Here is an 11,415-nt window from a genome sequence, read left to right on the forward strand (position 1 = left end):
GCCCCCCGTGGCCACTAGAATTTATGTTTCAATTGGTTTGAGTTGAAATTAAGGATCCATAATTTGTCATGCAGCTGAATTGGAAAGCGCACAATACAGAATTGGCTTTGTATGATGATGATGATCTTGGTCTGCAAGGATCAAAAAGACGATTGAGCTAAGCTGAGCAGCTCAAAGACATACAAATAAGGTACAAGTTTTGGAGAGAGAGGTAGTCTAAAGCTTGAAAAGATTTAACTCAGCAAGAATGTAGGATTTGCGTGGGGATAAAATGCCAATATGCTTGCCTGATTTGATGAAATTGTGCTTACCTCTAGACGGGTGCATGTTGGAGAGAAAGGGCTTGTGGACATGCGCACGCGCGTGTGTGTAGCAAAGAGAGAGCTTGCACTGTGGCAGGCAGAGCTGGGCAATGTCGAGAAGAGGGCTTCCTATCAGAGATTGAAAGAGAGACGAGATGCAACCACACGCGAGCTGGCGGAAGCGTCAGGTGACAGCAACATAAACTCGCACGCCTTCTCCACAACGTTAATGCACTCCTCAACTCTCCATAACCATGGAACCATGTCTCATTGCAACAGTGCTTGTCGTCAACAAATTGTCAACCACGAAAGGAGCTTGAGGATGCAGCGATGGTGGGAAATGAAGAAAGTTAGCCGTGGGATTGGGCTGATGGCCATGCAAGTGAAGAAACTTGCTTGACTATACATCGTAATGATCGAGGAGTGGAACTGCTCTTGTCTGGGGTAGACTGTCTGCATTGTGGTTATAGAGTGGTCCAGAAGCTCCGACAACATGGATGGAGGGGGGTATCTGCTTGTATGACGGTGATGAAGATGATGATGTGGGGAAGGGCGTGGAGTTGATGTTGATCCCAACCTCCAGCGTGGAATGGTCATGAGGGTGATGATAGTACATGCTTTCATTTCCCGCATGGTTATAATCTGGCCCTCCAGATCCTAGGAAGTCTTCCAACTTAGGCCCATCTTCTGTCTTCACTTGCACACCAAAGTTCTGTAGAGCCAATATATTACTCGGATGACTTGTTGCCTCTGCCTGGAAATAGTGTTGACGAGGATCGTGACGATCTTCTAAATCGCAGCCTGCATCGCCGTTGCCTCCTACCATATTTACCAAACCTGTGTTCATCAGGTAGTGCGGCTGCACTAGTACAAACTGCTCCAAAGCTTTAAAGTGAGGCCATTCTGCATGTACAAATACTTGCTAAGTCCCTTTAATTCACGAGTTTCCTTGAATCTTAGGTGCAGGACAACCAAGAGGTAAACTAGCTTAGCCGGCATAAGGACAGATTTGTGTATGCGAGAGATAACTACAGAAGGCCAGAAGAGAAAACATGGTGAGAGTGAAGGAGCTTCGCGAAGCAACACGCAAAGGTAATAATCGATTTTCGGAAGCAAGAAAACTACATGCACATTGTTGGTAGGCGTTGTGGATGTTCGATGTCTTCATTTAAGAGGCAGGAATAATTAAGGCTCAAAGAAGCGTGATCAAGGAGTGACTAATTACACTTACTTCAGGAGTCGCTACTTACACTGACGCAGATAAATGAGGAGAAGAAATTGCTAAACGACCATGAATGCTTACCAGATGAAGAGGACGAGTTGGGAAAAGCTTCTATGACAGCTTCATGACTACTGGTGCCTGCTGAATGTGGCCTGATGCGAGCAATATCAAGCATCCGAGAGGTGAAGGAGCCGTGATTTTCTGCAGGTAAATAAGCAAAGCATAAGGAAGTGGATGTGCAGCCGCTACTGTAGTAGACAAAACTCAAAGGAGAGCTCAAACTTTCCGCATGCAACTGAGCTGGCGGTTGGTGTTGATGATGATCATGATCGCTGCTTTGATAAAGGTTGAGGTGAGCGCCTCTGTACACACCTCCTGTGCCATGCATAGCATTATGATGAGCGACAGATACAGCTTCCTCCGAAGGGGATCTTTCTTCTATAGCCAAGTAAGGAGACAACGAGAAGGGAAGCCAGTTGTTGACAGAAGTCCCCATTAATAATCAACACGCCCTAGATGTATTGTGATATCCTCAGGTCGACGTGCGAAAGATGCTCAAGAAACAACATTGCCTGCTACATAGCTTGTAGCAAGCTTGACCTTGGTACTTGAACGGTTTAAATCGACACTAGTCAAGCAAAGCTGGAGAAGCTGCATCGACACTACGATTCTGAAGTCTTCGAATTAGGAGGATTTGATGACCAAGTTATAATGGGTGAAAGGGGGCAAGCTGTAGACCAGACTGATGCAAGAAGGTGCGGGCTGTCTGATTTCTGGGTGAGAGAGAGAGAGAGAGAGAGAGAGAGAGAGAGAGAGAGAGAGAGAGAGACGTGTGTGTGTGTGTGTGTGTGTGTGTGTGTGAGAGAGAGAGAGAGAGAGAGAGAGAGTGCCTATGTGTGTCACAATCTGTGTGCGCGCGCGACAGTAGAAGAGGCCTGCCCTTGTTTTCCTCCTCTATCACATCGAGGTCATGTCGTCCTGCAACCCTCGCCTTCACACAAAGCTAAAAGCCTACAAGCCGTCCACGTGGACGCCATCTGTCAAAGGACGCCCAACCCAGCCCAACACTAAGGCCTTTTCTTCAGCAGGCCAAAAAGCATGGCTGGAGATGGAAAAAGAAAGGAAAGGAAAGGAAAGGTTGGCTTAGCTTTAGTGAAATGGATCTTCAAATGGAAAGAAAGGAAAACAAAAAGGTGGAGTGACAGGCAAAAGCCCAATAGTGCCGTCGCTACTATAAAAAGGGGTTTTTTTTTCTTTAGAAGTTAGAAAAAAAAGGAAGAAATGGGAGAGGCAGCGCCTTCGACAAGGGGTTTTTTTTTTTCTCATGGCTTGAGGGAGAAGACGAAGAAGGAGATCCTCGTGTGTTCGTGTTTGCCGATCGAAGGCGGCACAGGTTGTCTATGAAGCGGCTCAAAGAGATCGAGCGCCTTTAGGAGAAGGCGGCTAGTGAGGGCTATCAAGATGTGAAGTTGCCGCCGATGCGAAGCGAGTGATGAATTTTCTCGTCGAAGTGTGTGCCGACGTAGTCGAGTTTCGAGGGATGTGTGTGTCCCTCTGTATGGATGGGTGATGGCCATGGTACGGCCAAGAGCAGACTACATGGATGTTGTACAAGGTGTTTTTTCATTGCAAGGGAAGCTATCATTGCCGGTTTTTGACGTCGTCTCTCCCCCCTTCCCCTCTTTCTTCTTTGCTCGTCTCCAAGGTGTGTGGTGCCGGTGGGTGTGAGCGTGTGCGTCCCCCTGGCCCCCTGTGTGTGTGAGAGAGAAAGAGAGAGAGGTGTCGAGATGTAGAAAAGCTTGAAGCGAGCAAGATCGGTGTGATCGCTCTCTAGCAACAACTGTGCAGGTTGTCTGCGCGTTGGGCGAAGTGTATGCGAGGCCTTGTTAGTGTGAATCGTTTTTTTTAAAGGTGTTTTCGAGAGGACATGGGTGCTGTGAATACCCTGAGCTATATAGGGACAGCTGTTTGTGTGTCGGGTGTGTTCCCCATTCCCCCTCTCCAACGGGAGTGGCTGCATGGTTTAGGCAACACATTGCACACAAGTTATGAACACAACTCCTTATCCTTTATGGCCAATGATAAACATGTGCTTTTGCTTGGTGAGAAAAATATACCATCTGTACTTCTTATATGTACAGCTGAGCTTTCTATTTTGTAGAAAGCAGATTTAATAGATGAAGTCTTTTTGTGTTACTGCTCGTCTCCAAGTCTTGTGAATTCTCAAGAGCAAAGTGCGGTGAATTCTAGTAATGGTATGCAAAGTACAATGAATTCTACAGATAAACAAAGTGTTAACAAATCTAACAAGGAAAGTGCTCTCAATTTTAATTCTATAGAGCAACGTGCAACTGTTGTAAAACAAACATTACAAGAATTACAAGATTCTCCTTCCCAACATAACTCTAGTTTACTTTCTCCTTTTGCATGACAAAAGCTCACTCACTTACTCATGGAGTATAGTGATGTGTTCTCAAGTGATTTACCACTGGGTTTACCCCCTACACGTGATGTGCAGCATGGCATAGATATCTTGCCAGGCACTCAACCGATGAGTAGACCACCTTATCGTATGAGTGCTAAAGAAGCCAAGGAGATTAAGAGTTAGTTGGATAACTACCTTGCTCATGCTTACATTAGACCTAGCACTTCGCCTTGGGCATCACCAATTCTATTGGTAAAAAAGAAAGATGGTACTATGCACATGTGCGTAGATTATCGCGGATTAAATGCGATAACCATCAAGAACAAGTATCCTCTGCCGCGAGTGGATGAATTGTTTGATCAACTCCACAGGGCAAGATACTATATAAAGATAGATCTTCATTCAGGATACCACCAGGTATGTATCCTACTGCAAGATATCTCCAAAACTAACTTTAGAACACGGTTCGGGCATTTTGAATTTTTGGTTATGCCTTTTGGTCTAACCAATGCTCCAGCTACATTTATGACACTCATGGATAGTGTCTTATGTCCCTATCTTGGAAAATTTGTTGTGGGTTTCCTTGATATAAGCATTCTCATTTACAATAAGATTGAAAATGAACACATAGAACACTTATGATTAGTGTTTGAACAGCTACGAGCTCATGTGCTGTATGCTAAGCAAAGCAAGTGCGATTTCTTTAAAATAGAGACACATTACTCAGTAATGTGATCTCTTATTCTGGCACCAAGATGGACACTGACAAGGTCGCTACCATTCTTCGATGGCCACATCCCAACACGGTTAAGGAGCTTCAAATGTTTTTAGGCATGGCTCGATTTTATCGACAGTATATCCGTGACCATGCCAAAGTCACTGTTCCTACGAAAGATTAACTTAAAGAAAAAGGTAAGACCTTTTCTTGGGAAGAATTCCAAAAAAGCATTTTTGAACAGCTCAAGGTATCTATAGCCACTGCTCCCATCGTAGCAATCGTCGACCCACTTAAGCCATTTGTGGTAGACACTAATGCTAGTGATAAATCCATTGGTGGGATACTTCTCCAGGAGGAAAGACCTATAACCTTTGAAAGTAGAAGTTAGATAGAGCTCAACAGAATTATTTTTTTTATGAGAGAGAGCTCTATCCCATAATTCACGCTTTATGAAAGTGGCGACACTATTTATATGGTACCAAATTTGAAGTAGTTTTTGACTGAGAGTATCAAATGGTTTACTACTCAAACAGACTTGAAGGAAGAAATGCTTCAAGATTATGATTGTAAGCTACGATATCGCAAGGGGCGATATAATGTAGTAGCGGATGCATCAGATTAATTCACTTGCATTCAAGGAACTAAAGAGTGGACTTTTGGAGTTATTAGGTGGAAAGTGTGCACAAGATCAATCATATGCTAAAGTGTGGAGTGCAGTTTTAAAAAGGGATCCCTCACACTCACATGTATCTGAACACCCAGATCAACATGTCTCTGTACGCTAGATAAAAACTCCAACACACAGCTACTCAGGAAGAGCTTAAGCGATGGAATAATTTTTCTATTGATGATGGCTACTTACTCCACAAAGGTAAAGTATGTGTGCCAAAGGACTCAGACACTAGGCACCAAATCGTATTTGAGTGTCATGATAGTCCAAGTGCTGGTCATCCAGTTATTTGTAAGACATATTCCTTAGTTCTACGACAGTTTTTATTGGCCATGCTTACATCATGATGTTCAAGAGTACATATTAAACTGCCAATAGTGCCAAGTTAATAAGGCAGAGCACATCAAGGTAGGTGGCCTTTTACATCCTTTAGAGATTCCACAAGGTAAGTGGGAGAGTATCCCTTTGGATTTTGTAGTAGGACTACCGACTAAAAATCGTGGCCATGATGCCATTTGGGTAATTGTAGACCGTCTCACAAAGATGGGTCGATTCATTCCCACTAAGACTACAGTTAAAACACTAGAATTAGCACATCTATTTGTAGAGCATATATATAAAATCTAGGGTCTTTCAGCTAGTATCATTAGTAACAGAGATCGAAAGTTTGATAATCACTTATGGAGATCTGTGTTCCAAAAGCTGGAAACTAAACTTAATCTAATTAAGTACGGCTGATCATCCAGAAACGGATGGTCAAACAGAAAGAGTTAATCAAGTGCTAGAGGATATGCTACGAGCGTACGTTAGCAAGAAGCAAACCAATTGGGAAGACTACTTACCTATATTGGAATTTGCTTATAATAGTTAAAAGCATGTAACTACAGGGTTTAGTCCATTTATGCTTTTATATGGATTTCAACCTAGATCACCCGTTTCGGTGAGTTTGGCTAAGGAGAAGATACAACAAGCGAAGGATTTTCTCCAAGACCATTTTGACATGCTTCGAGTTGCTCGACAGAATGTTAAGCAAGTTCAAGATCAATATAAGAAGTACGCAGATGAGCATCATCGTCTTGCTACTTTCGAAGAAGGAGACAAGGTTTTCCTCAAAGTTCCGGAGCATTCAAAAAGTATGAAGATGGGAAAAGTTGCTAAACTTTCACCATGCTATTGTGGACCGTTTACCATTCTCAAACATATAGGTCAAGTGGCCTGTAAGTTAGCTCTCCCAGAGCACTCACGAGTTCATCCTGTTTTTCATGTTAGCCGTTTACAAAATCAGCTAGGACAGAATAATAACATCATTGACACAGGTGTGTTAGTTGACCTTATCGAACCGCCAAGAATTCCTCATGAGCCTAAAAAGATTTTGGATTCTCATGACTTTGTACCAAAGATCATGTCAGACGACAGGTGTTGGTAAAATGGCTAAATAGACCTAAAGGTTCTACATGGGAGAATGTCTCTGCACTTAAGAAACATTTTCCTATGTTTGTTTTTGAGGATGAAAACGATTCTCCAACGGGGGGTAATGTAAGGACATGGGTCCTATGGGCAAGGCCACCGGCACGGCCGGACAGTGTGTATGCTAGGGGGTGGCTATAAGATAGCACGATTGGGTGGAGACTAGCACGTGCATTAGCACCACCCTTTTAGTATGGCACTCAAAGTCCACAACCTAGTCCTTCACATCCTCCTTCCCTGTGAACACTATTCGACTATGCGTTATCCCATCGAAGTCGCTTCTCCCTTGCGTGAGTAACTCCACAAAAGTTGAAGTCTTGCACATCAACCAAACCGCCATGGAGCGAAAGACGTCGTGCGCACACTCACACATCCAGACAACTGAACACCACACAAGGAATTTATTTAAATTCCAACCCGCACACACCACCACTAAAGAGCTCAATAAAATTACTACCCACAAGCTCGATTCAAACTCCAAACACCTCGACCTACAAGCCCTTACGTGCCCTCAGACACTACAAGGTGAGTCAGTTGATCAACACTTGAAATCACAATTGATGGTGACCAACATATACAATAAAAACCATCAAAAATCCAAAAACTCCAGCCACAAAAGTCCTCTCTCAAACCATTTCAAAGACTTCAACTAACTCCACTCTGTTGGACTCTTTGGAGTAGCGCTAACCCTAATGGCACCGATACAGGGTCACATAGTCTTGCTAAAAGCCTCATCTGCTTCCCTCAATTCCTCGCACACACACATCCATGGAACCTCAAAACTTTCATAGACTCTTCCAAGTGAAAAATTGAAGAAAGAAAGCTCTCATTCACTCCTCCACACACTCGAAAGCAGGACGCGAACGCGACGGGACTGCACTAGACCACCTGTAGGAACCCCGTTTCCTCACACACACACAGAGGTGAAAGTGCTGAGTATTGGCTTCCAAAGTTTTCCTACATCTTGAGCACTCATGCCACCGTGACTGATGTGGAAATTTGATGCCTTTTCACACCTTTTTTGACCTTTTTTGGCCCAGTTTCGGTCAATTTTGACCCCCGGCGGACATTTTTTTACAAGAAAAACCCAAACGGACTCCAAAATTTTCCAAATTTTGTACGCTTGATCCTTGATACCCAAATACATTTTCAAATCCCCACATTCCATTTTTTACCACTTCAAGGGCGGTGCAGGTACCACCGTAGATAAAGCACCATCCAGACTTCTCGGGCGGGATGAGAGTGCCCACACTTCCCACTTGCATTATTCACATTCTAGAAATCTCAAACACATTCCCTATAGCCAAAAGAAGCCAACAAGAACCATATCCAAGGCCTCAATACCATATCCAGGCATATACATGTGCCCCACTGTTGGCAGGCGAACCTAACTATTCACAAAGTGTACACGTTGCATCTTTTTAAAAACTTGAAACCACTTTGCAAATCTCCCAAATTCACATATTTACATCTTTCTGCACATATGACCATGTATATACACGCTACTTTGTATACGCCAAAAGCGGTCTATCAGTGTCTGAGCCATACACACTCAACCGTAGTTGTGAAGATTGTCTTGTACTCAGCCTACAACTAGAAGTGGCTAGAGTAGGTTTCTTTTTTCTCAACCATGAGATACATGAACTGTCAAGCATGAAACAAAGCCACTCGTGGACACTCACGTTCCAAAATAACCAACCCAATCAAAGTCCAAAAAAACATGTAAGTCTAGCAACAATGATCCCCTTTTGGGATAAAAAAAGCCAAGATGTAAAATGCCACTCAATTAGTAAAAACTCCTCTTGACTATTGAAATTTAGGTTGTAGAAAAACACACACAACTTGGAGAAGACAAAAGAAGATCAAGGAACACAACAAAAAGTGTATTAATCTGTGTGTAATGGAAAGATGGATAGCCCTAGATTGATGGGTGTATATACAATGCAAAGGGGGGGTGGGAAACCTCCTAGTGAGGGAAAAATGCCACGATAGTCCTAAGTGTGTTCACACACATCACTACCACATGTATATGGTAACAAATCCCCCCTGAGAGTGATGCGATGAACGTGAGCTAGCGCATAGAGTATATCCAAGTGCCATGTCTTGAGGAAATGATCAATCCACAAAGGGGAGGACGCCCAAAGATTTGCAGAATGCTTTGAACTTCTCATGGGACAATGCCTTTGTGAAGAGATCTGCCAAGGGTGACTTGTGTTGGCACATAAGCCAAGATGATCTCTCCTACTGAGAGCCTCTCCCTAATATAGTGGTAATGCACCTCAATGTGCTTTGTACGAGCATGAAAAACTAGGTTCCTCGCAATTCATAATGCGCTCTGACTATAAGTGTAGATAGTGTTGGCAGTGCCTTGTCCAACACCCAAATCATCCATAAGGCATCTAAGCCATACACACTCAACCGTATCTGTGAAGATTGCCTTGTACTCAATCTCACAACTGGAAGTGGCCACAGTAGGTTGTTTCTTGCTCAACCATGAGATATAGAATTGTCGAGCATGAAACAAAAACCACTTATGGACACTCGCATGTCAAAATAACTAGCCCAGATTGAGTACAAAGATAGAAATGTCTCTATGTAACTTGTCTGACATAAGGAAATACCACCATCACACTGCTACAAATGGGAGCGCGGAAAGCCCTGCAAAATACTCAAAATAGCACATAGCAAGCCATAAATCAACAAAACTGTATATGTGGCACATCCACGAACTCGTAATCAAATCTATACGCGAACAACGAGAGACGTAGAGGGGAAGAGAGGGAAAGAGCACGCCCAGGCGCACCTCTTAGAGCGGAGTGCTACGGCAAGAGAGAAGAGAGGAGAGGAGAGAAGACTAGACACGAGCACTAGGTGCAATCTCCCCCCATGCAAGAGTGACCATTTCCCTCTTGCATGTATTTCATTTATAGATTTCTTGAATGGTCAAAGTGATTACAAACTGGCCGGCCGGTCATAAATGGCCAAAGCTCATAAAGAGCACTTGAATAATAAAATGTACATAAAATATGATATCCTTTTGCAATAGCCTAGCTCGGTCAAGCCTTTTCCACCTATCAACTGTAATAAATAGTAAAATATCAATTCCATAACATACCTCTCCGTTTGAAAGAAAGTGTGCTCAGTTGCGAAGATAAAAATCCGCAAACAATACTTGTCAAAAATAGTGATTAGAAATCTGTATCGAAAAAATAGCATGTAGTAAAAATAATGAAACTAAACAACATTGCTTATGCCTGTCGGAATCCACATAGTACTTATTCTAGTGTCCCATACCACTAGAATAAGCAGTATATGTCATACCCTGATAAATCAGGATATCATTGGTCACACTCATTATTCAATAATCAATTCTCATCAATCTCAAGTCCAATTTCATATATATTGTCACGATAGAAAATCATCATATACCAATTCCAAATCCCATTTCCAAATTCAAATCCAAAAGATCTTTCATTTTTTATACCCGGGTATCAAAATCATACCAGTTATAGTGGTGGCCAGCCACTGCAGCATGATCTCGTGATTAGTGTTGCCTAAATCGGCAAATCTACACCAATAAGATGTGCTGCTTAAATCGGTGAATCTGCACTAATGCTCTCTAAATCGGCGAATCTGCATTGGATATTATTTAAAAATCATGAGTTTACTGGTTATCAATGTGCTGCCTAAATCGGCGAATCTGCATTGGATATTGTTTAAAAATCATAGATCTGAAGTTTATTATTTTGCTGCCTAAATCGGCATATCTGCATCAAGATGAGTATCTACACACTGTCTAGATCAGCGAATCTGTGTGTGCGTGACCAATGGACTAGGCAAGACATAAGGGAAAAAAATATTTACTATGTTGTTGACATTACAGTGCAGTATATCAAAGCCCTTAAAAATTGTTGTGCACTATCCCAGAGTATTGTAGCTCACATGAGTAGCTTCATAGCTTACTGACAAAGCATCTCAACAACATTATCTCACAAAAACTCCTTTGAATTCACTTAAAGGGCATAATCTTCGCAGTGTGTGAGTAATGAGCTTAATTACAATGCAGAGACAAATACAATGAAGAGAAAAGAGGAGTGTCGTATTCGAGGTACATACAAGCACGATCCAGAGTGGCTACTTGATTGTGTGTGTTGAAAGAGTTGTGTTTTCTTTGAGAATGGTATCAGTAAGCATAACTAGGATCTTGGCACAATCTTGTATGACAGAGTTAGTATAATCAAGCAGGAGGTAGTAAGGTTTAGGTGAGGATAGATATTGGATCGATAACAGAGTAGGGGGTATCATAAAACTTGATAAAATATGGTGAGAAGATTAGTACGGAATCCATAAGAATGAATTTGCAAAAAAAAAGTTAAAAGATGACTTATCTGAAGTCCTTGCATCATGGTCTGCATCGGTTTTTTGAATCCTTAAATGAGTTAGAGAAATGTAACAAAAACAAGTGAAGATTATGATAAAAATCATTTGATTAAAGTCAAGCAAGACAAATAATGTAAATTACGATAAACCAAATAAAGGTATGAGGGTTGAGCAGTGCTATTGTACATTAAATAATGAGCCATTCGAAGAGGAGAGAAACCCATAAATCTT

General features: G+C 42.3%; 1 pseudogene; it reads right to left on the minus strand.

Annotated features, from left to right (window-relative positions):
• Positions 1 to 521: 521 nt before the first annotated feature.
• On the minus strand, positions 522 to 2,020 carry LOC147427376 (uncharacterized; annotated as a pseudogene).
• Positions 2,021 to 11,415: the final 9,395 nt, after the last annotated feature.

This window comes from Adiantum capillus-veneris, chromosome 23 (assembly GCF_014529385.1).
Source record: "Adiantum capillus-veneris isolate H3 chromosome 23, ASM1452938v2, whole genome shotgun sequence".
Classification (NCBI taxonomy): domain Eukaryota; kingdom Viridiplantae; phylum Streptophyta; class Polypodiopsida; order Polypodiales; family Pteridaceae; genus Adiantum; species Adiantum capillus-veneris.